Raw genomic sequence first — 25,842 nt, 5'->3', positions numbered from 1 at the left:
ATTAATGAGGTCTACCCACAGCTTTCTACACTTCATACAAATGCTCTCTTCCAGCATCATTAATAACAGCGTGCAGTTCATGTTGTAGGAACTGTAGAATGAAATTTGAAGCATGGTTTGTGAAACAGATATCTTTATTAAGCACCTTTGGTGCTCATAGTGCTGTGATGGATTCTCGGACAGTTAGAAAAATTGTAAGGGACTTAGACTTGGCCTTCAGAACTCCTCAAATCAAAACAGAGAGATAATCAAAATATGCTTGTATAATTGGAATAGGAGAACATCTTTAAGGCTCATAAACACCATTAGAAAATGTTTGAAGATAAAACATTAGTTGGGAATAGGCTAATGTGGGCTACGTGACAAACATTTCAAAACTTAAGTTTGAGGCTGATATAGAAGCTGTACACTGATCTTGCGAAGTTTTATGTGGCAAAATGATAAGCTGTACATGTCCAAGTCACCCCTGGATCATCACTGTACGAAAATACGAGTGTCATGACCACCATCAAATCGCTTCCAGGATGCAGCAAAGTATTGAGAATCCCAGGCTTCTCAAATGCCACGGCTGAATTTGGGGCTTGGGTTTGTCTGCTGGGGAAAGCAAAAAGAGATGAAAATAGATCATATGGTCCTGGAGAAAATATCTTATCTTTAAGATTCACTCAGTTTTTAGGCAAATATTTCTGTAGTTTTACATCTAAGAGGAAAAACATCAGGTTTGGAGAAGGGTAAAGGAAGTGCATGGCAAATGACCTCAATAGTCAACGAGGAGAAATGTCGTGTGAGCCCTCTGCTATATTTAAGTTGCTCTATCAGGGGTACAGAATCCCCTTCCACTCAAAGGATTTTACTTTCCCTTTAAGGGCTTTAGATTTTTTAAGGGGTTATTAAGTGCACTTTGATTTGTATAGATACATACACAAAAGTTTGAGTTGTTTACCATAGCTATGTCTGGTCAACAATGACTACACATTGATTGCTATTCCTGGAGCCTCCATTTCATTATAAATAGTGCACTTGAACATATTTAAGTCATTTTTAATGAAATGTATGAATATAAAATTGCAATAAAAGCATTTGCAAGAGCCATTGATGTGTTTTAACTTCTTTGCTGTAAATATAGTATAAATTATTTGTAAAGTGTTCATTCCTGTATACCATCTTTAGCAGGCTTATAAATACATTATTAGCTTTTTATACCTCCTTGAGAGCCACCTCTTAAAGTAAGGCAGCCCTGCATCCACTATAGTTTCTTATGTGAAATGTAGATCTAGCTAAAAGACAAAGTGCAATATGACAAAGCTATTTTTGTTAATTTAGAAAATTTGAGAATATGAATGCTTCTTGCATTTCTGAGCAGAGACAACATGGGGAGATACTGCTCTGTATTTCTTCTCAAAGACTGATTGGCCATCACAATTCAGAAACTCCAGAACGTTGGCAATGTATACACTCTATATTCTCACATTGGGAAATGGAAACTGGTCCTTTTTCAGACAATAGGATTGCAGCTAACGCACAAGTTTGTCTAAATGCACCTGCATTTCAGGCCATCCAGTCTCACTGCATTTTGCAGATGTTCTCATCCTCTTTCAGAGGCATATCTGTAAGGACAAAACTGAAAGGATGTGCTAGAAGCAAATTGAAAACTGAACGTGGCAATATATGTCTTCTCATTCGATCTGTTTTCTATGCCATCTCTTCTCAGACAGCAGATAAGACCTAAAGGAGTTTTAGAGTTTAACGATCTTAAAGGAAATTAGCACAGTGAGGTTTTTGTGGCAGACCTGATATTTGAGTAAGAGGACTACCTTTAGAAGATTGTTATGAGACTTGGATACTATAGGCAATGCTGTTATCACAATGATGAGCAACAAAGAGGTAAGCTAATAGTTTCATTATACTTCTATTTAGTTTGTTTTTGCCCCCGCACCTGAACAGTTAAGTTAATTGTAGGGCTTTACCTCTAAGGTCTGGCTAGAACAAATGGGGACAATACAAAAATTTGTTTACTTTTGTAAAGTGTCCAAAAGTGCTTCCCAGGAACAACTAATGTCTGGAGAGATGACAGAGTTTTGTTCCAGGTAGAATTAGGAGAATTTGAAGCCAATAGGCTTATTTTCGAAATCCTTCCACTTTGTGCTCCATTCACTTTTGTGGCATGTGTTTTACTGATTAAACATTTGCGTTCTACACAGCTTAACCAATTCATAAATGTTTCCCTTTAAAATAAGCAGATCTTGAGAACCCAAATCAGAACGGCTCTGTGGTCTTCTTTCAATGGGTGCATTCTGAGCAGCAACCTCACACTTGACGTGGTCCCATCTTCATCCAATATCACTGGATAAACAGAGAAGGCCCAGCATTTCTGCAAAGCTTTACAGTCAGGCTTTGCATAGGAAAAGCTGCTCAGGCCGCGGCTGCTGCCTCTTCCACTCCCACTGCGGTAGAATGTTACAAAGTGACGTACCCTCCTTCTGCAGTTAACGATGATCACTCTGGGTTTAGAGTTGTACCAAGGGTGCAGCTGCTGCTTGTACCCTGGCTGTTAAAGTTTGCAAACACAGGCCATGAGGTGTAAGAGCCATGGCCTTCATGTCAAAAAAAAATGACTCTCTGGAGTAACCCAGGAAGAGACCACTGTCCCCAAAGCTTGAATCTCTCTGTCTGCTCTTATTCTCTCTCTTCTTATTAAATCAACTTCATGAATTTGGCACTTGACCAACTTTACCAGACACAACAAAAATGAAGCCTCTGGTATTGTGAGAAGTGCAAACTGGAAGCTGAGAAACAATTTCATTGATTCCTGCTATTGGAGTTTATATATGGAGCTCAATCCCCACTCTTCTAGCGATGTGAATATTTAGAGGAATACGCTCAACTTGCTACCAATCCTTAAGCCGCCATCATTATTTTTCACATATGCCTCTCTTTCTCATCAGTGCCATCAGTGTTTCTAAGAAATGAGGAGCACATCTTGCTCCCACATGCCTGTCTAGGAATTCCTTCTCTGTTACCAGAGGGAGGCCTCTGGGGAGGAGCATAATATACTACTAATGGGCAGCCAAATTGTGTTGAAAAGGAAAACCGACTTCTTTCAAAAGCCAATTGTGCCTCAAAAGAGGGAGCGTAAATCACAATCCCCAAGTTACCAGCCTCTCCTCCATGTGTAAGCATATATGGTAGTTTTAGAATATAAGATAGAAAAAAATTAAAAGATCAGACATTCATAGAATTGTGTTATTAAAAATGTAATAAATTAAATAACTAGAAAAATAAATCATTTTCTCCAAGATTTCCACCAGGATTAGAATAAATCTTTTTTTTAAAATATCCCTTCGGTGAGACTAATTGTACTGCTACTTACTAATATTTCACAGGGCATACAGTGGATGCTCGGCCATATAAATTCTTCAGGAAAAGAAATGGTTACAGCTTCACATAGCAAGATGTTTTCCTGGCTGAGGGATCAAGAGAAGGAACACTCCTTAAAATTCATGAATGTATGTCATATGTCCTAAGGGCAAAGCAAGGGTGAATGTCAACAGGGCCCATCAATATAGTATTCCAAGCAAAAATTTCAGTTGAAGGTTAGATGCAGCAGAATTTCTTTGCCTTTAATGCACACTTAAATTAAAGGCCTTTGCAATTGATTTGCTAGGATGAGAGACATAGAGGGAAGTGGGAGAGAGCAGGGGAGGAGAGGGGCGCGGCTGAAGGGCCAGGTGGATGTGTCAACAAAGAAACTGACAGGAACACTCAAAATAGCTGAGCTTTGGGGTGGGGCAACCTAGCAGTATGCAGGGAAAAAATGAACACCAAACAATGTTGGCGTTTTTAATTATATCCAACCGAAGAGCTGAATCTATTTTGGCAACCCCTTCCTAATGAGGAAACACTTTCCATCTGATATTATTGTGGACAATTGGAGAACAGGATGCCCATAAACTACTTTTCATTTTTGATTATTCATTACAAGAAAGTGAAGGAGGAAGAATAAAATGGATTTTTAGATATTTCTGTGATGCTACATCAGCCTTCTCTTTTCACGTTACTTCTTTAAAGAAAAGAAAAGACTGAAAAGGTATATAGGAGGAAGGGAACAGAAGATCAGTTCTAAAGTGGCTGGAATATCAACTCACTTGAACCTTTGCCCCCGTATTGAATTTAACCCAGCAAACCACACTGGGGAATTTCTGTGGTACAAGAAAGTTCGGTTTATACTTTGTTTTTTGGTACTCTTTTAAGTTACAAACGAAAGAATATGGATAAAAAGAGAAAAAATTAGCTTAAGAATCAGAAACCCTGCATTTGCTTCCCTCCAAGGACAGCACCAAAAATAAAATGTCTAAATAGCAATAGATGGAATTTAATTTAGATACTAGGAGATCATGGAATTTGGACCTTAATTCAAATCAAAGAACCATTAATTCAATTTCTAACTCCTACAAAATCTCTGAGACTCAGTTTTCTTGTCCATTAAATGGAGCTATTATTGCCTAATTTATAGGAGTGTTATAAGGAATAGATATAAGACTGATACATAGCTGACATGAATCAATCAAGTTGTGTCTATTATTATTATCCTCACAGGTTTCTACCCAAGAAATGCATAAAATATTAATGTGGTCTGTGAATTCCCCAGACCTGATCTACGTCCAGGCAAAAAACACAGTACTCCTGGATCTCTGTCACATTGTTAGTATCACAAGAAAAAATAGGAATTTGGGGAGGGATGGGTGGTCCGGGGCTAGGTGGCAATAGATAGGAAAGGTATAATAATCTCCTTCACACAACTTCCAAGCCCCTGGAAGACTAGGGAACCACAGCGGCTCATAATATTTCAAGTTTTTAACCTCCTTTTCTCTAACGTTGGTGATGCTGAGATTTGGTGGTCCTGCAGCTGTATGTTGGTTGCAATTCAGAATGAGATGCAACTGCAATGTTTTCCATGGTTTCCTCAGCCCACATCAGGAGAACCTTAGAATAAAGCTGGATGCCAGAATCTGTGGTAACTTTAACACGCTATTCAGGAGATATAAGCCTTTTTAAGGTCATTTTCAGCCCAAATGGCTCTTTGATGCTATGATTCCCCTGAAAGGTAGATGAGGGAATTTCGCCTCACTGTATCTGTTTCTTTTCCTTAAAATGGAAATAATAATGACTCTCTGACTCTTACTTCATTACAAAAGCTTTTGTAAATTTTCTTCTTGCAATGAGGATTAAAAATGATAATGAATTCATAAAAATAAACCTCTCACTTTTTCCACACCATAAAATGTATACAGAAATTAAGATTTTGCAGGTAGGAGTTGATCAAAAGGTTGTGATAGGCTCAAGAGTAATTTAACATTTCTGGTTTCTTCTTTCTATTTTGTTATTTCATGGGTATGTATATCTAGAAAAATCTCCTGAGCTGTCACAGTTCTGTGTCCTTTTCACCTAATGACAGAAGCGAAATAAATGAGGGAGTTGGGAAAGCCATGGTATATATTTTAAGAGTGGGCAGTTTAAATGAGGGCATGTTAATGGACCTAATAATTTTTTAAGGCTATTTGTAAAAACATGGTACAGTTTAGCAGTTAGTAGCGTAAGTTCTGATATCAAATAGTCCTGGGTTTGATTCCCAGCACTGAGACAATGGACCGAGTTATTTAAATCTCTCCCTAGCACACAATAGCATTCAATGAAGGGCAGCATTTTTTAACGTCTGTTTCTCACCTTCACCATTTATGGCACGCTGACTATTCAAACCAAAACCAAGCCAAAGGTATTCTTAGACACAAACTAAATGCTAGTCAGCCATTGGAAGAGTTCCTAGGCAGAAGCAAGAGTCAAATATAACAGAAAATCTGGGGGTGGGGAGGTAGAATAACTCCAATTAGGTGAGATATACAGCAGTTGTCCCCAAACGGCAGGAGAGAGAGGCAGGAAGTGCCCATCCACTAAAAGCCCAGGATCAGCATGGGCACCTCCTTATTTGCAGAGCTGGCTTTGATCTCCTAGGTCTTTATGCATGGCCAGGTTTCCTGCTGTTATTAGAAGTACTGGAGTGCCTTCAGTTAGTCTCTTAAGATATTTTTTTTCCCCTCTTAACAACCGTTAATGGAAATTACAACAAAATCTCACAAGAAAGCTAGTTCCCATGAGGTATCCAGCACCTGGTGGTTTGAAGAGTTAAGAAAAGGTTCAGATAAAACTCCAAATTTTTGAGCTTTGCCCTTCACTAGAATTCCCTCAGCTCATCAAAGCCAGGTCAGACTAGTACTCAAGTTTAACAAGCTGCAAGTGAAGCAGTCTCTTTGACTTTGCTAAAACTTGAAATATCACTGGTGTGGATCAGCACTCTTTGTAATCAATTGCTTTTTTGCATTGGTCCTTTGTTACCCTAAATCAGTTCTGCTGACCAGGGTCTCCAGATACCGCCCTGTGGGTTGTGCTCTTTACAACTCCAGAGGATGCCATTCACATAGACTGTAATGTGAATATCGACCCCCTGGAGTTGTACAATATGCCTGGCATTGCCGCTGATATTTACAGAATCTGCCTTTGGGACTGAGGATACTGTGGCAAATTTAAATTTGACCTCTAATTTCTTATTAGTATTTTTTAAAGGATATCTGCATTTAGAGTTAGATCTTTCACTGTTATTAGTTTCAAAGGGACAAGGTAAAGCAAGGCTGATGGATAACATGTTACTTTAATTCCCTCCTTAGGCATTAATTGGAGGACTTAAAAAAATTATCCACTTGACAATTGAAATATGAGCATAGTAGGGAAGATGTGGACATCCAGTTGATTTGACATATGGGCTATCCTGGTGGAATATTTTCAGCATATTTGGCATGGCTTCCAGTTTGTTCTCAGAAATTGTTTGATAAACTTATGATTTGGATTGGATTGGTTTGAAAAGAATGCTTATTTGGAGCATGTCTCCCTGTGGACATGTCTCTTAAAAACCTCCCTTCCATAGATCCATCTGGCTGCATTACAGAAGTTCTTGAAGGATGGCTTACTTGTCAATACTGACATATGACCAAGAACGAAAAGGTAGAGATAGAGAGATCGACACACTGAGAAGAACAGAGAAACAGACTGAGACGCTGGACAAAATGTGATTATTGCCGCATGATTAATCTAATTCATTCACTTCCTCAGCAAAATTTCATTGAGCACATAATATGCACACATACTATGGAAGAGAGATGAATGATAAATAAAAGTTTCAATCCTAGAGTGACTTAGCGTCATATAGTTTTTAAGCACACCAACTCTAGAGTCAGGTCACTTAATTTTGAATCCACCATTTCCTATATGTATAACATTGGAAACTTAAGCTCTCCGTGCTTCAGTTTTCTTGACTATAAAGTGGGAATCATAAAAGTAATTTGCCTTACAAGGTTGTTTTGAGGGTTAGATGATGTAACCCATGTAAAGCACTAAGCTCAATGCCTCGTACATAGCTCTCAATAAAGACAATGATGTTTGTTACTACGATTATTGTTGCATTAACAATAATTAGGAAGTAGCATAGTAGAGCAATTAAGAGCATGAGCTCTGGAGCCAGAATGACTTTGAATCCTAGCTCTACCACTTACCACTATGTGAGCCTGGAAAAGTGAAATACTCTCTGTGCTTCAGTTTCCATCCCATCTAGTCGTGAGAATTAAAAGGGTTGATGCCTTTAAAGTGCTTTAGAGAATGCCTTATCCATAGGACGCGCTCACTAAAGGTTAGCTATTTTATTAGAGGTTATATGAATGTGTCCTCTTTTTTGGTGGGTTGAATTTCCCCCAGAAGATAAATCCATGTCCTAAAGCCTTGTGCTTGTGAGTGTGACCTTATTTGGAAATACGGTCCTGGCAGATGGAATTAAGTTAAAGATCTCAAGATGAGATCATCCTGGATGTATGATGGGCCCTAAATCCAAAGACTGTTGTCCTTTTAAGAGAAAGCAGAGGAAGATTTGAGACTCAGAGACACAGGAGAGAAGTCCTCATGAAGAAGGAGGTAGAAATTGGAATTATACTACCACAAACGAAGGAAAGCCAGTAGCCAGCAGAAGCTGGAAGAGGCAAGGAATGATTTTCCCCTAGCGCCTTCAGAGGAAGTTCAGTCCTGCCGAGCCCCTGACTTCTGACTTCCGGCCTCAAGAAGTGTGAGAGAATACATTGCTGTTGTTTAAACCCACTGAGTTTGTGGTCACTTTGCTGTGACAGTCCCAGGAAACTAATACATCTCCCGGTACTTTTGTTTCCTATTCTTACAAAAAATTAAGAAACATTGCCTTCTATTTTGAGAAATCTACCATTAAATACTGGAAAAATTATGAACTTTTTAGCACCATTTTGCATTTTTAAGCCCAAATTTTTGTATATATTTCACTCGCTTCCTCTTAGGGCCATTGGGAAGGTTTCTTCACTCTATACAAATGTATTTAAGAATTTTGATTCATCTATTCACAAATATTTAATATATTTAACAAACATTTACAGAGTGCCTACTATGTGTCAGACATTATACAGGAAGCAATGATTCAGTCCTTATCATAAAGGAGTGGTCTAAGCTTGAATGAGATTTTAACAGTCTAGAAGATAAAGATGCTAAAGACTTAGGAACTGTTTATCTTAGAATCTTCCCAAGTTCCATAGTATCCTATGGATCTTTTTGGAAATTACACATCACTGTGTCCTCTTGACAGATGTACTAGATGTTGCCCAAGCATCTGTGTTTTTTTACAACCTGGCGCCAGTTATTGGACTGAAGTTTGGGAATTGCTGGTCTAGTCCAACTCCACTCTCTATGCAGAAATGCATCCATAATAGTTCTGCTAAGTGCTTTCTTGCCTCTACTGTATTTGAAAACTTCTAGTGACAGAATCTCATCCTTTGTGAGTCTCTTATCTTTGTCAGTCATATGGAAATTGATGCCAATACTCAAGCCCAGTTTGAGTAGAATGGGAGCACTCACGTGCTTTAAAAAATAAGAATTGGGGACCGGCCCGGTGGTGCAGCGGTTAAGTTCAAACGTTCTGCTTCTCAGTGGCCTGGGGTGTGCCGGTTCGGATCCCGGGTGCAGACATGGCACCACTTGGCAAACCATGCTGTGGTAGGTGTCCCACGTATAAAGTAGAGGAAGATGGGCACGGATGTTAGCTCAGGGCCAGTCTTCCTCAGCAAAAAGAAGAGGATTGGCAGTAGTTAGCTCAGGGCTAATCTTCCTCAAAAACACAATTAAAAAAAAATTTTAAATATGAAAACTTGATAAGGATTTCTTAAGTTAGACAAAGAGAAGTATAGCGTGAGATTAAAAGAGTGGGCTCTGGAGTCAAACATAGAGTTAAATTCTGCATCTGAGTCCCAGCATTGATATTTATTATTTCTATTACCTTTGAGAATTTGCTTAACTGTCTAAGCTCAGCTTCCTTATATGCAAAATGAGGACAGTAATAACGATACTTCATAGCGTCATTATGGGGATTACATGTAATAATGTTTATAAAGAACTTAACATGACACATGGAAGAGTCATTCATTGATTCCTTCAAAAAACATTTACTGAATGACTAGTGGTTTTCAGACTTTGTTCTAAAAGATAGCAGGTGTATACCATCAAACAAGGTTGACAAAGACTCTTCATAGAACCTACATTATGAAGTATGAGAGCAGGACATTAAACATAGAAAAAATGAATAAATTAAATAATTTCAGAGGTGGCAAATGCTATGAAAAATAGGTTAAAAGGATAGAGGGGAGTGAGTGAAGGGAAACATCTTTAAAAAGATATTATTTGTGATAAGACCTATGTGAGAAGATGGAAACAGCCACATGAATAACTGGGAGAATAGTGCTCCAGGCAGAAAAAACAGCAAGTTAAAGACCCTGAGGAAAGAACAAGATTGTAGCACTCAAGGGACATAATGAAGGTCAGTGTTGTTAGCACATTGTGAACATGAGGGAGGGAAGCACAAGACACGGTCAGAGAGATAGGCAGAGGCTAGATCATTCCGGGCATTTTATGCTGTGGTAGGATTTCGAATTTTATTATAAGTGCAATGGAGAACCGTTAGAAGGTTTACCTTTTTGTTTAAAGATCACTCTGGTTGCTGGGTGGAGAATGGGTTGTAGATATAGAAAGGTATAGAAAAGCCGGTTAGGATGGAAGTTGAGCAGACACTTAAGAGATGATGGTGGCTTGGCCTAGGGTGGTAGCAATGTAAATTGGGGGAGTTGGCAGATTTAGAATTGTGTTTTGGAATTAGATTTGACAGAATTATCTAATGGATTGAATATTGGAGATGAAGGAAAGAGAGGAAACAAGGATGACTCTTGTAAGTGTTCAATTAACTTAGTCAATATTATTATCTATATCTTTATCCAAGTAATAAATAAAAATCTGTGAAACATGACACTGGAGTCTTTTTTATATGTTGATAACCATTCTTAATCAACATTCATTAGGATAAAGCATTTTCTTCTCCACTGGGGGCCTTTAATTATTACAAACAGGTCCAGTTCCCTAGCAGAACTATCTGGTATCATAGGCCACTGTGGGTCTTCTGGAACACTGTTTCCAATGCAGATCTGAGGATCAGTGCTGACCCAAGATAACGTTAGCACCAGTCTATGGTGATCAGAATTTTAAAAATTAAAAAGAAATATACACACACAAATAGAGTTAAATTTTCATGTCTTGAATATAAGGTGCCATGTCCTTTTCTAAGAACTTTATATGTTAATTCTTTTCCTCCTCATTACAGATAGCATTGTCTTCCCTTAGAGATGGAGAACCTGAAGGAACTGGCAGGTTAGGTAACTTTCCCAATACACATAAAATACATACATATGGCTCTAAGTTTGCTCTGTGCCCTTTCTTATGACAGTCCGTTTATTCTGTGTTTGGGTCTTTCCTATTTCCTATATATTTAAATGTACTTTACTTTTTGAAATGATTACAGTATAGATGATAAATATCTGCTAACATTCTAAAGTTGTGTGAAATCCACAAATCTGGGAACAACTGCTGTAGAAATGTGTTCCAGTCTAGAGCCTCCATGAGATTAGAGGCTCAGGTCTTAAGTGCTACTTAGCAATAAGAAGCTTTCTAAACACAAAGCTGCTTCTGTGAGCCTTCTAGTGGTTTGCTCATAGAGTTAGAGACAGGTCAGTGTGCCTTTTAGGATGACACACATTTCCATCTGGGCTTCTAATTCTATTTGCACTTTAATTATAAGTGAGCTGCCACTTAAATCTCAGTTTAGTTTTATCATTTGTAACTTTATCCAATGGCAATAGTGGTCATGCCAGGGGCTTAGTGGCGGGCAGCGACCATGGCAAGGGCCTTTCCCACTCACCATAGCACTGGCCTAGAAGCAGCAACTGAGTGAAGCATTGCCATGCCAATCTCTGGCTGGGGGCCACACTAAGGGATTGCAATGTCAACTACATGCAACCCTGCAAGCATAGGAGGGCTGCAGGATATCTGTTTTTCCGCTAACTGTGAAGTCTTCCCTCTCTTCAGATATGCTTTACTGAACTTTGGCTCATTCTAGGCAACTGCCTTACTTCAGCGCATGGTAGAGTGGAGGGCATGGCTGGTGGGGAAGTCTGCATCTGACTTTTTATCATGGTCAGGTGTTGCTGTCCTTTTTTTTCCCTTTCCTAATGGAGTGGCCGCTGCTGTATGTACCACAGGATAATAGCTATTATTTATACAGCAATTTTCATCTTCAGTGTGCATTACAAACACTAACACATTAATCCTCAGGAGAGAAGTATTATATAATGCCTCGAGCAAACATCCACTCCTTGTATTTTCAAATGAATTGAGTAGGTTCATGAAATACAATCAATGGATCATCAGTATTAGTTGGAGCTGTATTACACAAAATGATCCACTAGCACTGGAGTTAATGAGTGACGGTCACAGGTTCAGATTACAGTACATTATCAGAGCCCCTGCAGGGGAGGCATTTGCAAACCAATCTTCTGCTTCCTGGTCTCTGAGGACTTCCCTTAATAATGACTGACATTTCTTCACAGCCTCTAAATGGGTCCAGCTGGCACTGTGCAGGATTCTCAGGTATGGTGAATTGTTTTACCTTACTCCATCTGTCAATGCTTCCTGAGAGGGCATATTTTACTATGAAAATATTTTGATAAAACCAGCAGTGAAGTTTTATCATTACCCTTGTATCATTCCAGGTCTCACCCCCTCCTGTCTCGCTCTTCACCTTCCCCTTCCATCACACCCTCTCAGCCCAAACACACATGCTAAGAGTTTCAGGATCTGAGAGAGATGAACTGCCAAGTACAATAGCTTTTCATTTTATCCTAAACATCTCCGTGGGCATTTTTTAAATGGCCCATTGTTATACAGAACATTTCCTAATTGCGTTGTCTCTTTCACTTTATTGCTGTGAGGTAGGAAGGAGCTATTGTTCCAGAGTTTAAGGGAAGGCAGAAAAGTGTCAAAGGGAGAGCAAATCTGAAACACACAATCACATAAAATCTGAATTCATCCAACTGTTGTGTCACTGCTGATGATGAGCCAAAAGATGACTTAGATAGTTGTACCTGAAACACCTCGGCTGACTCCCTCTTCTGATTAGCAAATATTTCATTTCCTGGCAATACACTACACAATATGGGAGAAGAATCCTGAAAAGAGCTTTCTTGAGCTTAAACCTCTTTCTGTCTCTAAGAAAATTCCATACCTTAGGTAACTTACTTCAGAATATAGTGTTTATGTAATGTTCAATTACATAGTGACACCATCCAATATGTTCTTTTCCTTTTTATTATTATTTCCCGTATATAAATCCTTCCTGTATTCTTGAAAAGCATAAGAATGAACTTAGTAATCAAAAGATATGCTGCCAAATGTCATCATTTATAACATAAAATGAAACAAAGTAGGGGCATAACTTTCTGAATCGTGGGCATTATTTTTGCATGCAGGCAATATGAAAAATTATTAGGAAACACAAAGTTTTCTAAAAAGTTCATTTAATATGCTAAAAATGCCTTTCCTATATAAGAATGAATAGAGATATAAGATCAACAGAGCATTAACTTAAAAAGAGCTGGAAGAAAGGAAACAACCATATTCAACTCCCCCCAGAAATTAGCCCCACTATTTTTATTGGTCAATGCTTTGAAGATTTACTCTCTAGATAGTCTTCTACTGAGCAATAAGTTCAAAACTAGCAATTTCAGATTTGGCATCCAGATGTGGATCACTGCTTTTGTTGGTGGACTTGGCTTTCAAGCTCCATTTTTTATTAAAGCACATTATCTGGTCAGTGAGTCCTTCCATGAGAGAGCAATGCTGATCTAACGAAGATAAAACAGTTGGATAAGCTGCAGACTCAGAAAGAAATGTTGGAACCCTGATGAAGGGAAGTTTGTCTGAAATTCTGTTTTATTTCTTTTCATCGCAAATAAAAACCAACTGATCCTGTGTCATGTGGTGTTTCCAAATATTATTTATAAGCCAAATATTTGATCCGTTTTCTTTACATCTAGCTAGAGATGTCCTGGAGAAAGGCAGCCTGGGAACAACAATAGAATTGTTCTAGTGCCCAGCAAACCAGAATTTTTCTGTCCAAATTCAAGCAAATTGAGCTCTGCAGGTTTCAGAAAGACTTCAAGACAATAGGCACTACTGTGCGAGAGCTCATTACAAAAGTTTACAATTGGACGGTATGAAGAGTTGTAGGAAAGACAAAAGACATGTCGTATTTTGTCTATGAAATAATTTTGCTTCAAATTGGTTTTGCAGCTGTAAGCAAACGGAGAGTGCAGCAATGCCTCTGTACAAGTGTTGTCATTTTATGATGAGAAGTCTGCTTATGCATGCATCTGAGTAATATTGTAGTTTAAAGAGAGTGGGAGTTTTGGGACAGGGGCTTTGCAAGCAAATTTGAATACCTGTGTGAGGTAAAATGTCAGTTACTACTTTAATTTTATCCTAAGCAGTCACTAAAAACTTCAGTAATCTGGAGCCCCCTCATTCAGTGTTTCTAATTCCAGCAAGTAATATATTCGGTTGATTCAATTAAATAAATTGTTTTGAGGCAATTTAGTCATCTCCATTTGCTTATAAAGTCTGTGTCAAAGGTGAAAAATCCTTACGTATAAGAGCCGAGGCTCTACTTGAATACTTTTGTGTTTATTTTGCTGTATATGCTTAAATGCATTAAATCTACATAGCATTCAATAAATTCTATGTAATACAGATTTTTAACCAGTTTCAATGATCGACGAGTATTTATTGAATATGTTTGGTGAGTCCAGAAGTATGTAAGGTCCTAGCAAGATATGAAAGAAGCACACTACTGATGAGACAAATGTTAAAACACAGGAAACAATCAGAGACCAATGAAGTGCTATATTGTGTGGTGCAGAACTACTAATTTTAAAAAGCAGAAGGGACACAGAGAAGGGTGAAGTAAACGTAGGACTGAATACCTGTGGAACTCTTCATGAAGGCACTGGGGCATGAAGCAAACTAAAAATGAGTTTGGTTTAGATGGGCAGAAAGGAGGTGGGAGAACATTCAGGATGAAGGAAATATAAGAAAGTACATGAAAGGTAGAGCACATAGTAAAGAACAGTAGGAAATAATTTGGTAGAGAAAGACTAGATTACTCAGGGCCTAGAAATCATGACCAAATTTATCATCTGAATTGTAAGGCAAAAGGAGATTACCATAGGTTTTTTTTTCTTTTTACTATAAAATATGTCGCACACAAAAAAGGTGCATAAAATGCGTTGTGTCATTTAAAGAATGATAATATTAAAAGAACACTCAAGTTTCCTACAGTCAGTTTAAGAAACAAGAGTGCCAGTAATTTAGCATCCCCTTAGGCTTATTCCCAATCATACTGCATTTCCTCCACTGCAGAGGTAACCACAATCCTAAATTTTGTGTTAATGATTGTCTCAGTTTTCTTTAATACTTTAATACTTAGGTATGCAATTCTAAACAATATATTGTCTGCTTTAGCTTGGATTTGGACTTTATATAAATATTATGATGCTGTATATATATATCTTTTGGTGACTTGTTTCTTTTGCTCAAAATTGTATTTGAGAGATTCCTGAACATTCATGTCTATATCTGTGGTTCATAAAATGTTATACTGCTACATAGTAATCCATTGTGTGAGTATGACAGAATTTCTTTTTCCTGTCAACTGCTGATGGACTACTGGGTTTTATTAAGGTTTTGCTGTCATGAACGTTGCTGTTATGAGTCTTCTTGTATGTGTCCTTTAGTTGTACTTCTTGAGAGAAATGCCTAGGAGTGTTGTTGAATCATAAAGTATACACATGAGCAATTTTACTAGACAATGTCAAACTTTTATTCAATGGAAATTTACTCTTCCACCAGCAGATTATGAAAATTCCCATTGCTTCATATTCTCACCAACACTTCATATTTTTGGATGGAAATTTTTGGCCATCTAGTGAGTAGAAATTTTATTTAACCATGATTAATTTGCATTACACTGATTATTAATGAGGTTGAGCATACTTCTTGTATTCATAAGCCAGTTATGTTCCAATTTCTGTGAAATGTTTAGTCATGTTTTCTTTGTATTTTTCTAGCACTTTGATAGCATCTTTCTTACTGATGTGTAGGAATTCTTTCTATATTCTGAATAATAATCAATTGTCAATTATATGTGATGCAAATATTTTCACAGATTATTGTTTGTGTTTTAACTCTAATGTGTCTTCAATGAACAGATTTGCTTTTATGTTTTCACATAGTTGAACTTACCAATCTTTTCCTTTATAAAAGTTTCACATTTGGGTTCTGGTTAAGAAGTCATTCCCTACTCTAAGGTTGTAAAGATAATCTCTTACTTTTATTCCTAAAAGTTTTATAGCAATGGTTCTTAGAATGTCATTTCCAGATCAGCATCATCAGCATCACCTGGGAACTTGTTAAAAATGTAAATTGTTAGGTCCCACCCTCGATCTACCCAATCAAAATTTTTGTATAAAAGACTTAAAAATCCATGTTTTAACAAGCCCTCTAGTTGATTCTGATGCACTCTAAAGTTTGAGAAGTATTTATATTTTCGGCTTTTGCATTGATTTTTTTATATAGTTCAAAGTAAAGATACAATTTCATTTTTTATGTATAAATATCCATTTTCCCAGCACCATTTATTTCCCATTGTCTGCATTACCACCTCAACATAAATCATGTTTTCATACATATCCATCTCTTAGGAGTTCTAGAGATTAATTTTGGGAGCATTGATATCTTAATGATGTTGAATTCCTGTTCATGAACATAATATATCTCTCCATTTATTTGGTTTTTTAAAAAATTTCTTTCATCAGTGTTTTGTAGTTTTCAGTATACAGACCCTGCATATATGTTGTTAGATTTATTCCTAAATATTTAAATTTCAGTGCTATTTTAAATGGTATTGTTTATTAAGTTTCGATTTCCAATTATTCAATGCTAGTATATAGAAATATAATTGATTTTGTATAATGAGCTTTTATCCTGTGACCTTGCTAAACTCGTTTATTAGTTTCAAATTTTGATAGATCAATGGGATTTTCTAAGTAGACAATACCACTATCTGTAAATAGAATTTTACTTCTTTTCTAGTTTATATACCCGTTATTTCCTTTTCTTAATTTTTTGCACTAACTAGTGTCTCCAGGTGATGTTCAATAATTGTGAGACTAGACATTCTTGACTTATCCCTGATTTTGGCAGTGAAGAATTCCATATTTAACTAAATATCCAGTCATTTGTAGATTTTGCAATGACTTTTATCAGAATGAGTAGGTTATCTTTTATTCCTAATTTAGCTGAGAGTTTTGTCAGGAATGGGTGTTGAATTTAGTCAAATGATTTTGTTGCTTTTATCAATATAATAATGATTGATTTTCTCCTGTAGACTGTTAATATGGTGGATTCATTGATTAATCATCAAATATTGAATGAACCTCGATTCCTGAAATAAATCTCATTTCTTCGTGATGTATTACCTGTTTTATATATTGCCAGATTCAATTTGCTAATAATTTCATAAGGATACTTGTGTCCATATTCATAGGAGATATTGGTCTGTAATTTTCTTTTCTTGTAAAGTCTTTATCTAATGTTGATATTGGGGTAATGTTGTCTCTATAATATAAGTTGGAAAATGATACCACCTTTTCTATCTACTTCAAAAATTTTGTAAAATCTGGATTATCTTTTTCCTAAGATATTTGCTAAATTTACCAGAAAAAAGATTCTGGCCTGAATTTTTCTCTTTAGGGAAATTTTAACTACAAATTCAATTTCCTTAATGCATGTAACGCATTATTAAGTTAGAGACCCTACTTGATATGATTTCAATTATTATAAACTTACGATTTATGGTCCCCAATATGGTCTAACTTGGTGCATCCTTCCATGTGCCTTGAAAAAAACCTGTGTATTCTGCTGTTTTGGGGTGGAGTGTTTTATAATGTCAAGTAGATCAAGTTGGTGGATAGTATTGTTTAAAATGTTTACGTTTTTACTTATTTACTGTCTAACTGTTTTATTGCTACTTAGAGGAGTGCCGAAGTCCCCAATTATAATTACAGATATTTTTCTTGCTCCTTTCAGTTTATTTTTATTTTTAACTGTGGTAAAAATACATAGCATAAAATTTACCATTTAAACATCTTTAAATGTGAAATTTAGTAGTGTTAAATACATTCACATTATTGTGCAACCAGTTTCCAGAACTCTTTCATATTGCAAAACTGAAACTTCCCACTTATTCAACAACTCTCACGTTCTCTTCCCCACTCAGTCCCTAAAACCACTATTCTACTTTCTGTTTCTATCTAGACTTCTCTAGATATTTCGTATAAGTGGAATCCGGTAGTATTTGTCTTTGTGTGACTGGCTTATTTCATTTAGCACAATGCCCTTAAGTTTCATCCATGTTGTACTATACGACAGAATTTCCTTAATTTTTATGGCCGAATAATAATCCATTGTATGTTTGTTTGCTTGTTTGATTTTTTCCCCAGATTTATTGAGATATAATTGACATATAACATTGTGTAAGTTTAAGGAGTATAACGTGATTTGATGCACTTACATATTGCAATATGATTATCACTGTAGCATTAGCTAACATTTACATCACGTCACATAATTACCATTTTTGTGTGTATCGTGAGAACATTTAAGGTATTAGCAACTTTCAAGTATATAACACAGTGTTAAGTATGTTCACAATGCTGTGTATTTGTCCCCAGGACTTATTCATCTTCTAACTGGAAATTTGAACCCTTTGATCAACATTCCCCCATTTTCCCCACATCCTGCCCCTCGTAACCAACATTCTACTCTCTGTTTCTATGAGTTTGGACTTTTTGCATTCCACATATAAGTAATATCATACAGCACTTTTCTTTCTCTGTCGGACTTATTTCACTTACCATAACACCAAGATCTATCCATGTTGTCGCAATTGACAAGATTTCCTTCTTTCTCACGGCTGAATAATACTCATTGTATATGTATCCTACAATTTCGTTTATTTCCCATAATATGGATATATCATTTTTTTAACATAATTTTTAAATTATTTACCATCAATAAAACTTGCTTACATTACTTTCCCCCAACATTCTCAAGTAAAATTGCTATTCTCTGAAAGCACATCACATTTATCTGTTTATCCTATAGCTTTGCTAACTTCCTTTTTTTTCACTGAAAATCCTTTTCAAAATTTCCTTCACTTGCAGTGACTTTCATTTTTTATTGAGGTAACATTGGTTTATAAAATTATGCAAATTTCAGATGTACATCATTATATTTCAGTTTCTGTGTAGACTACATCATGTTCCCCACCCAAAGACTAATTGCCATCCATCACCATACACATGCGTCTTTTTAATACTTTTGCCCTCCCCACTCCCTCTTTTCCCTCTGATCACCAATCTGATCTCTATATTTATGTGTTTATTGTTGTTGTTGTTTTTATTTTCTACATATGAGTGAAATCGTACAGTATTTGGCTTTCTCCATCTGACTTATTTCACTTAGCATAATACCCTCAAGGTCCATGATGTTGTTGCAAATGCCAAAATTTCATCCTTTTTAAGGCTGAGTAGTGTTTCATTGTGTGTGTGTGTGTGTGTGTGTGTGTGTATATATATATATATATCACATCTTCTTTATCCATTAATCCATTGATGCACACTTCGGTTGTTTCCAAGTCTTGGTTATTGTGAATAATGCTGCATTGAACATAGGGATACAAATATCTGTTTGAATTAGTGTTTTTTTTTGTTGTTGTTCTTTTGATAAATATCCAGAAGTGGAATAACTGGACCATATGATAGTTCTACTCTTATTTTTTTGTGGAATCTCCGTATGGACAACATCAGCTTTCCACAGTGGCTGCACGAGTTTACATTCCCACCAGCAGTGTATGAGGGTTCCCTTTTTTCCACATCCTCGCCAACACTTGTTATTTCTTGTCTTTTTAATTATAGCCATTCTGACAGGCATGAGGTAATATCTCATTGGAGTTTTAATTTGCATTTCCCTAACAATTAGTGATGCTGAACATCTTTTCACATGCCTGTTGACCATCCGTATATCTTCTTTGGAAAAATGTCTGTTCAGATCCTCTGCCCATTTATTAATTGGGTTGTTTTTTTTTTTCTTATTGAGTTGTATGAGTTCTTCATATATTTTGAATATTAACCCCTTGTCAGATAGACGATTTGCAAATATCCTCTCCCAATTGTTAGGTTGTCTTTTCATTTTGTTGGTGGTTTCCTTTGCTGTGCAGAAGCTTTTTAGTCTGATATAGTCCAATTTGTTTATTTTGTTTGTTTGTTTCACTTGCCTGGTGAGACTTGGTATTCAAAAAGATACTGCTAAAACCAGTGTCAAAGAGGATATTGCCTGTGTTTTCTTCTAGGAGTTTTATGGTTTCAGGTCTTACATTCAAGTCTTTAATCCATTTAGAGTTAACTTTTGTGTATGGTGTAAGATAATGGTCTACTTTCATTCTTCTGCATATGGCCTTCCAGTTTTTCATGGACATTTATATTTAATGTATATTTTATTTATTTAATAAATAAACACCATTTATTGAAGAGACTTTCCTTTTTCCATTGTATATTCTTGGCTCCTTTGTTGAAAATTAGATGACATGATTTTATATAGAGAAAACTCTAAAGAATCCACCGAAAACTATTAGAAATAATTATCAAACACAGTACAGTTGCAGTGTACAAAATCAGCATACAAAAATTACTTGCATTTCTATATACAAACAATGAAATAGAAAGAGAAATTAAGAATGCAATCTCATTTACAATCACAACAAGAAAAATAAAATACCTAGGAATAAACTTAATCAAAGAGATGAAAGACCTGTATAGTGAAAGTTATAAAACATTGTTGAAAGAAATAGAAGAAGACACATAAAAAAGGAAAGATATTCTGTGCTCATGGGTTGGAAGAATTCACATAGTTAAAATGCCCATACTTCCTAAAGCAATCTACAGATTCAATGCAACCTTAGAATCCCAACGACATTTTCAAGGAAATAGAACAAAAAATCCTGAAATTTACATGGAACAAGAATAGGCCCGAATAGCCAAAGCAATCCTGAGAAAAAAGAACAAAGCTGGAGGTATCAGACTCCCTGATTTCAAAATATACTGCAAAGATACAGTAATCAAAGCCGCATGGTACTGGTACAAAAACAGACACACAGATCAATGGAACAGAATCAAAGCCAAGAAATAAACCCACACATCTATATTTGTTTGTTTTAACTTACAATCAATCTGGTTAGGATCAGATCACAGGTTCTGTTTTATCTTCTGTCAGTTCAGTTTTCAAAGCCTCTGGTGTACTGTTTGGTCTGCCACTTGTAGGTGGCACTCAGAGGTTGGTCTGGGGCTTGAATAGTGGTTTACATGATAGTTGTCTTGCTTCCTTGGATGTGTAGTTTGACTATGTGCCCAGACTTGTGTTGGTTCATACATAGACTAGAGATCCTATTCTCCAGCTCTTCCTTGTTGGGAATTTTCATAAGTTCCTTTTCCCTGTTCCTCTTACAAGAAAGAAGAGGTTCTCTGAGTTTTAGTCTTTCATGTTATAGTGCAGTTCCATACAACTGGGCCCACACTCAGGGCCAAGAACTAAGAGAAAAGAGAGGGAAAAATGGGAATTCCCCCACACTCTTTGTACACCACACGTCTCATTTCCAGATTCTATTAATCAAAGGTATGGGTTTTCTCTCAGAGTTTTTTGTGCCCACATTGATGCTGCTGCACTGCAGCAGTGTACATTTGTAAACAGGACTGGCCTCAAGGAAGGGCCAAGACAGAAAGAAAGAAAAGAAAAATGAAGATACTCCTTGGCATGCTGGGGTCATTTTATTTGGTCCTCTGGTCAGAATGATGGGCTTTTCTTAGAGAGTTTTTGGTTTACATCCAATAACAGTTACTTGATCTGGTCCACACTTGGGTAAAAGTCAGGAGATAAAGAAGGAAATAAATAAGAAACATACTGCCACTGTATTGATCATTCTTCAAATTTTGACTTCTCGAGTCCACCTGCCATTATTTACTCTTCAGTGTCCTCAGCTAGTTGCCTTGCGCATTTTGTCCAGAGATTTTAGTTTTAATCAATGAAAGAGAGAGACTTTAGAGGGCTTAATCCATCTCGATGAAACTAAAAGTCCTTTTGTATTTATTTTTTAGTTGATTCTTATAATTTTTATGTTTTCAAGAATATATCCATTTCCTATAAGTTTTCATATTTATCAGCATGAAGTATTAGTGATAATATCCTTAGATCTCTTTAATTCTCTGTACTTATGGTCCCCTTTTTATTTTTAATATTGTGTATTTAGATTCTGTTTTTGTTTATTAGTCTTACAAGAGGAATGACTATTTCATTAATTATCTAAAAAAAATTAACTTTTGTTTTCTTAATACTCTCTAATCTGTTTGTTTTCTACTGAATTTTTGCTCTTAACTTTATTATTTCTTTTTAAAAATTTTCTTTGAATTTATTCTTCTGTTTTGTTTTATAATTTCTTGTGTTGAACACTTAGCTCATTAATTTGGTACCCTTTTCATTCTGAATATAAACACTTATGGCTATAAATTGCCCTCTAAGTACCACTTTTATTGCTTCCCACAAGTATTGCTATGTAATATTTTCTTAATTGTTCTGTACTGACAATATTCTAATACCTATTTTGTCTTCTTCTTTAATTCACAAATTCTTTTAATTTTTGTATGCATAGTTTTCTTTCTTAGTTATCTTTTCTTAATTCTATTATGGTCATAGAAGGTAGTGCAAGATACCACCCCTTTGAAATTTGTTGATGCCAGCTTTCTGACCTAGAATGTGGTTGATTCATGTAAATCTTGAGTGCGTACTTAAGATAATGTGTAGTCTACAGTTCACGGGTTGGATATTCTCAATACATCCCTTAGATCAATCTTGATTTTTGCATAATTCCATCTTCTCAATCCTTACTGATTGTTCTTTTGCTTGTTTATTCTGGCAATTACTGAAGGAAGTTTGTTATTTCTCACCATTAGGGTGGATTTCTCTATTTGTCTTCGTGGTTCTGTCAATTTTTGTTCTATGTATTTTAAAGCTATATTTAGTTGTCTACAAGTTTAAAATTTTCTTGTCTTCTTTTATCAACATGTATTAATTTTTTTTATCCCTAGCAATACCCTTTTGCCTTAAGGACTGGTTTGCGTGAAATTAATATAGTTACACCTATTGTTACTTGATTTAACATTTGCTTGGTAGATGTTTCATTCCTTTTGCTTTTGATCCTTTAGTGTTCTTATGTTTAAGTATATCTCTTATACTAACATTGAGCCAGATTTTATTTGTATTTTTAATCCAATCAGCTAATTTTTTATCTTATCTATGTATAATCTTAATCAATTTGCATTTATTTTATTGATATATTTAGATTTATTTCTACTGTATTACTGTATGTTTTCTGTTTGTCCTGCTTTTAACTTTTCTTTGTTTTCTTGTCTTCTTTAGGAATGATTTCTTTCTTTCTATTTTTATTCCATTTTTCTATTTTGTTTCAAACTTAATATGCTTCATTTTCTATTCTTTTAACCATTAGTCTAAATACTTTGACATGAATGAAAGTTTACAGATCTTCAAAAACTTTCCTTTGAAATTTCTCCCATTTCAACTAGGCACTTTCCACTGTATCCATTCCACTTTGCAAGTTTCTTCAATCATTTAAGCATTCATGTCCTGGGAAAGCTTTGAGATAGGTTATTTTCAGTAGTCAATCAGGAGGCTTAAGCTGAAGGACCCCCCTGAAAAGAGGTCAGGAGAACGTGTTTCAAACTACGAGTGGGGGTTTTGGATCTATAATAATAAAGATGCCACTCTTTATCTTGACCTTAGTAAATATATGCTATTACTAGAATTAGGTCATTGATGATATTCTACCTAGAAAAAAGGGGAACTGGAAGGTTTAAGGGAAGCAAGCTTACCTGTTGGGTGATAGATATGGATTCAGGAGATTACAATATATTGAAAATCTAGTATGCATATATGGTAGGAATAAATGTAATGTCTTACACTTAAACTAACTAAAGAAAGCAAAGAGGAGTTTTGGCTTAAAGCAATACATGTGATTATCAAAAAAATGAAGGTCATCTCAGGCTGCATTGAGGTGCGGTGACAGGCCTATTGTTGCACCACTGTGCACGGAAACAGGTTGTTCATTTTTAAGTGCCATGCTTTAAAGAAGACATAGGCAGATAAAGGAGATAAGACAGGAGTGTTTTCAAGAATTATGCCACGTGAGGAATAGCTAAAGACACCGGGAATGCTATCCTGGAGAAGCCTAGGAAGAGGGTGGGGAAGAGGTGAGGAACATAAATATTGCTCTCCAATATTAGAAGGACTTTCAGATAGAAGACTACCATATCTGGGGCTGGCGGGTGGAGGTGCATTGTAGTGGAAAATGCACTAGAATAGAAGTGAAAGGAACTGTGTCTGGTGTCAGTGCTGATCGTATTCATACCACAGTGGTTCATTTAACAGAAATAAAATAAGATCATTTATCTTGATGGTTAAGATCCCTTTTAGCTTTGACTTTTTATAATGTCAGAGAAACTACTTATTATAAAAAAAAGTTTTCTAGCATGATGCTTTCTGAAAAGGAAACGGGCCACTTCAAGTAGAGGTGAGTTTACGGTCACTGGAGGTGTTTAAGGAGAATAATGTTAAAGGAGAGATTTATGGACTAGGTAAATAGTTGGACCAGATTACCTCCAAAATCTTTGTCTACCTGGAGAATTGTTTTTTTTTTTTAAAGATTGGCACCTGAGCTAGCAACTGTTGCCCATCTTCTTTTTTTGTTGTTATTCTTCTTCTCCCCAAAGCCCCCTAGTACATATTTGTGTATTCTAGTTGTGAGTGCCTCTGGCTGTGCTATGTGGGACGCAGCCTCAGTGTGGCGTGGTGAGCGGTGCCACGTCCACACCCAGGATCCAAATCAGCGAAACCCTGGGCTGCGGAAGCAGAGCGAGCAAACGTAACCACTCGGACATGGGGCCGGCCCTCTGGAGAGTTTTTGACGTGAAAGCAAAGGTGAAAATACATTAGGAATCAGTTTTGAATTTACAGAACATTGCCTCCATGCAAGCTTACATTTTTATGCATTATCAGATCCTTTACACTCCTTACCACGGTCTCAAAGTTCTCTTTTTCTAAGGAGATTGTGCTGGTTAATTTAATGTGTCAATTTGATTGGACCACAGAGTGCCCAGATGTGTAGTTAAACATTATCTGGATGTGTCTGTGAGGATGTTTGGATGGCATTAACACTTGAGTCAGCAGACTGAGTAAAGCAGATTGCCTTCTCAATGTGAGTGGGCCTCGTTCAATTCATTCAAGGCCAGAATAGAACAAAAAGGCAAAATAAGGGAGAATTTGCTCCCTCTGACTAATTGAGTTTGAGATGGGACTTTGATCTTTTGCTGACTTTAAACTTGGACTTGGCCTGGAACTTACACCATGGGCTCTCTTGCTTCTCAGGCCTTTGGACTCAGACTGAAACAACACCATCCACTCTCCTGGGTCTCCAGTTTGCTGACTGCAGATGTTGGGACTTCTCAGCATCCATAATTGCATGAACCCAGTTCTTATAATAAATCTCATTTTATATATATATATATATATGTTTTTTCTATTGTTCTGTTTCTCTGGAGAACCCTAGTTCAGAGATTCTATAAATGCCTTACAGCTATAGAAGCTGTCATCAGGCAGTATGCGCAGTTTTACATGCTGGTGTAGTAGTATCTATACCATTTGGTGACACTGTGTAGAAGGAATAGAAAACCTCGGTTTAAAATCTGGCTTTACTAATCACTTTCTTCATTACTTTTCCTGTATTACTTTCTTTATATGTAAAAACAGGGATGATAATACTCACCTTAGCAGGGTTTATGTGAATTAAATTGCCTATCATACTGTCTAGTGTATTATAGGGCTCAAAAAGAAGTGGTTGAATCTTGCATATACTTAGCTTAGACACAGTCCACAGTCTGTGAGTTCTGACTTCGGAGTCAAATAGAAATCAGCTTAAATCACAGTTATATTACTACTGTCTGTTTTATCTTAGGCAATTTACATAAGTACTCTTTGCCTCAGTTTCCTAGTCCATAAAATGGGAATGATGATAACACTTTCCTCATCAAGTCGCTATGAAGGATAAATGAGAGAATGCTCATAATATTCTTAGTAAAGTTAAGCACTCCAGAAATGCCAGTTGTTATTATT

Source organism: Equus caballus, chromosome X, assembly GCF_041296265.1.
Source record: "Equus caballus isolate H_3958 breed thoroughbred chromosome X, TB-T2T, whole genome shotgun sequence".
In the NCBI taxonomy this organism is placed as follows: domain Eukaryota; kingdom Metazoa; phylum Chordata; class Mammalia; order Perissodactyla; family Equidae; genus Equus; species Equus caballus.
This window is presented reverse-complemented; position numbering follows the sequence as displayed.